Below are 4,398 nucleotides of genomic sequence, written 5' to 3'. Positions count from 1 at the left end.
AAAAAAAAAAAAAAAAAAAAAAAAGAAAAATTATTGTCCTTGGCAGAAAAAAAATCCCACTAACTTCATTCTCAGAACATATGCTTCTTGTTGCTGTTGTGATTTCAAAACGTGCTGCCAGGATTGGCACGTTACGTACAGAAGTGATAAATCTAATACTATTTGTAATAATGATCTAGAGGACCTGTAGCAGCAGATTGCAGGTACAGTCAGTGATTTTATGGCAGGAAGACAAGGCAAGGGATGGTACCAGGTCAGGTCCAAAAGGAGAAGTCAAGTCTCATGTTTGTAAATAAAATGTGCAGCTTCATGTTCTGTGGCTCAGTTTTTCCAGGTATAAAAAGGGGTCAAACACATATTTCTATCACCAGAAGAAATGAGAAGGACATGTGGTTCCCAGCCTCAGCCTCTGTGGGTGCTGCAGGCTGTCTGAGCCAGGCTCAGCCCTGCCCCTGCCCCAGCCCTGCCCTTCCTCCTGCCTGCCTTGCCCCAGCAGTGGCCAGGCTCTGCTGTTGCTGTTATCGTTTGGGGGACAGCTCTCCCTTCATCGTGTCCCCCCCATCACTTTGCCTGAACACCTCATCTGCATCTCAGGGTGCTAATCCTTGACATCCAGTGTGAGAGTGACCTGGAATCTTGCTCAGCCCCCAGTTCCCTATGGGTGTCTTTCTGCTCCATATAGTACTGTTCTGCTCTCTAAATGCTGTCTTAAAATAATTATTAATGAAAGCAGAGTTGACTTTGGAGTGAAAGTTTCCAGTTCCTTGGCATTTCCAAAGTGTAAGCTATCTAAAGGTATTGAAATGTGGGACATTTTTTGGATGAGATCAAAATCCAAAAACATGCTTTTCCTGCAAGCCCCTACGGAGCCAGACCCACCTTTACCGCTGTTTACCTCTTGTCTATTTAAGACCATGAGGGCTGAGCAAATAGAACAGTTACCCATGTTTAGAAAAATAAACAGAGCAAGCAATCCTCAAAGCCTTCAGCTGAGGATCCATGCAACAATGCTGGTGTTATCCCTGGGCGATAAACCAGAGAGCTCCTTTGTTTATATAACCGAGTGTTTACTTCTATTTTAACCAACAAACATTGACTGATTGCATAGTCTTGGCTCCAAACAATCCCCCAAATACTTAAAAATACAATTAGGCTAAAAAAAAACCCAACAACACACCAGATGTCAGCCGACATGCTTCCTCCACACAAAGCTGCCACCCGCCTGCACGGAGCTGCTCTGATTCAGCCAGAGCCAAGCAGCGATTGCCCTCAGCAAAACCAACCCTGGACCCCCTTCCTAGGCCATGAGCATCAGCCACCCTAGTGCTTGCCCTCATGGAGGCTCTCATGGAGCTGAGCTGCTGGGTATGGTTCAAATTTGGCAGGTCCTGGGTGGGGATGACCCCTTATCGTGCTTGCTCATCTCCCAGAGCAGCTATCTGTGGCACAGGCATTTTTAGGAGAGGTCAGATCTGAAGCTGACCCCTATCTGTTCCTGCTCAGAGCATCCTTTGGCAGCTGCCTGACACAGGAGAGGTTTTAGGCAGGCTGTGGGAGAACATGGTGCTCCTTCACCATCAGGTTTGGTGGCTGGGCACCCCTGGGAAGTTTTCTCAGTCTCTCTCTCCTCACTGCCCCAAGCCATGGTGAAGTGATGTCCCACCATGCAGGTCACCCACTGGTTTCACAGCCCAGTAGGAAACAATCAGGTGGCAGTGTGACCTGCTGTGGAAAGTCACACCTGGCAGCTTGCAAAAGCACGTGTCCCCCCAGATACCATCCTAATTGCTACCTCTGGCAGGGGCAGGCAGTGAGGCCCTTGGTACTTGGACACATCAGGGTGAGGTTTATGTGTCCCAAAACAAAGTGTCCAGAGGATGATCCAGTCTCCATTTTCACCCCTCAGTAAACTCTGGAGCTGATTTAACAAGTGAAATGTTCAGAAACTGTAGGTTAGACAGAAAATAATCTTGTGTTTACAAGGCTGGGGGAGATCATCTGTACCTCAGCTATCTCTTCACATAGAGCATTTGTCTTCTCATCGACCTTTTTATTTTTTTCCTCTTCATGCTGTGAGATGTTCATTGTCTCCCACTAAGGAAAGTTTGATAAGGATCTTGCTGAGAGTGGCTTTTAGGAAAACCCATTGCTCCAAAAAGGAACCAACCATTGTAGAGCCAGCACTTCAAAGTTAGAGCAGTATCTTGACTTTTTTTTTTTTTTTTTTTTTTTTAACCAAATAAATAAATAAAATGAAGATGAACAATGTGTTTCCATTTAAGGGGGAGTGTGGGAAAATCCAAGTCTCATCAGACTGGGAAGCGGAATGATAAATGCTGACTAAGAGACTGGAAATAGCACTGCTGTCAATTGAAGGAATTCAGGGTTGAATAATCACATCGAGCAGTCAACATCAGATGGGAACTGTGGCCCCAAACCTGTTAATTTGAACTCATTGGGATTCACATGAGAAAACACACATTGACTCCTCATGTTACTTGTGGTCTCAGAGGAAGCTCAGTGTTGGGCCATCCCTGCTGCCCAGCACACTTGCCTGGACATCCACTGCACAGCCACCTTTCCAGCACGGGTAACCCAAGCTGATGCCAACCTTTGCAATACCCCTCTCCTTGGCTTCAGACACTTTGGTGTGGGAGCTCACTGCCCCTTGTTCAACCCAATTGACCTCGCAGCACTTTTGTTTGTATTTGGAACCAAGGTCCTGGCTTATAGAGGGACTGCAAGTCACTATCTTTGCCTCCACAAAGGCAATTTCCACTCTTCACCTAAATTGTCCAGTGTGCCTGGCCACAGTCGGATGCTTTAGGTCTAAGAATCATGCAGCCTGTGTCCAGTGATGATGGGACACTAATCCTTGGCATTTGCATCCCAGGGTGGGGGTGGTTCAGCTGCAGATGACGTGGACATGTGTCACAGCCCCATCCTGCACTACCAGTGCCCCCAGTTCAGCACAGCCATCAGGGGACAGTCCAAATGTCCTTTAATGTTTTCTTTTATGGGCAATTAACTTTTTGGGTTTTTTCCCTTAGCTGTTGAGGAAAGGAGAAAAGAGCAGGAGAGATCCCATCCTTTGGGGCTGTGGGACTTGGTGCTGTTTTAATAATAACAACAAAATATTGAAAAAGGGAAAAAATTGCAGTATATCAGCATGTTTTTAAGGTTGGTGGGGGAAAAAAAAAAAAAAAGAAGAAGAAGAAAAGAAGACCTTTTAGTCCCAGTGGTATCAGTAGAGGGAAACATCCACTGGATTCTTAAAAGAAAAATATCTGAGTCATGCAAAAAGTGCTCAGCTTGGGTAATGTGTGGTTACTGGAGCCCTGGTGAGGGGGAAGGGAAACAAGCTCCCAGTGCAGAGTTTCATCATGGCCTTATGAAAATTAACACATCTGTGGAGATGTGTTCACTAACGGGGAGGGTGCTACTTGCCCATGGGGAGAAGGAAGAAGACAGAGAGGAGAGGAAAGGAAGGTTTGCTTCCATCTCTGTCCAAAACTTGCTAAATTCAGCTCTTCATTTGCTGAAGAGAAGAACTAGAAATCACACTCCACACGGCAAGATAATTTTTCCCCTAGTGATCAAAGGCTGGAAAAAGGGTGTCTGCACTGCAGGAATTTTTCTGAGTGGATGATGACAGTTACAACTTTGTTTCTTCTTCCACAATTTTATGGAGATTTAAGTGAGACCTCCGATCTGTAGCCACAAGAAAGAAAGCTTTCTAAAGGTGAGAACAGGCAGAGACTCTCCATACCTGTGGGCAGAGGGTGTTAAGTACACAGGCATGCATATACACATATGCAGACAGGCACCAGGGAGCTCAGATCACCACCAGACATTGCTCAGAGTATGGAGCTGGGGAAATGAAGTGGGAGAAATGGAGTCAGGCATTTCACTATTTTTCAGAAAGGAGCTTCTCTGAAGGTAGGGTAAGACACAGAGAGACTGACAGCAGAGGAGAAGGCATCTTTCTGCATTAATGGTGTGTCTGGATTACAGTAGGTCACTGCTGTGGGCTGCATGCTGTTCTTTTGCCATGGCTCTTCAAGAGAAGGTTCTGCCTCTCCCATCTCTGGCTGCAACTGCAGTAATTTCTGGAGCAATCTTTTCCTGCCTTGGAGATGCTCAGGAGAAGCCATCTGTCACTTCACTCAGGAGAGCCAGGAAACCTGAGTGGGGAGAAAAGCAGCTTCCACCAACCAGATACTCTGCTCTGAGCCTGGGGCAGCCCACAGATCCTCCCAGCATTTCCAGCACCTGTTCCTTCCCAGGGCACAGTCCTATGATTTAGGCCCAACTGTAATGTTGCTCTTGGTTTGATGGTTAAATGAAAGTCTGGATTCCCCTGAACTAATATGAATCAGGAGCTAATTTCTTTGTGTT

This window comes from Chaetura pelagica, unplaced genomic scaffold (genome assembly GCF_000747805.2).
Source record: "Chaetura pelagica isolate M959 unplaced genomic scaffold, ChaPel_1.0 scaffold2, whole genome shotgun sequence".
Lineage (NCBI taxonomy): Eukaryota > Metazoa > Chordata > Aves > Apodiformes > Apodidae > Chaetura > Chaetura pelagica.
The sequence above is the reverse complement of the archived record's forward strand: the minus strand, read 5'-3'. Positions refer to the sequence as shown.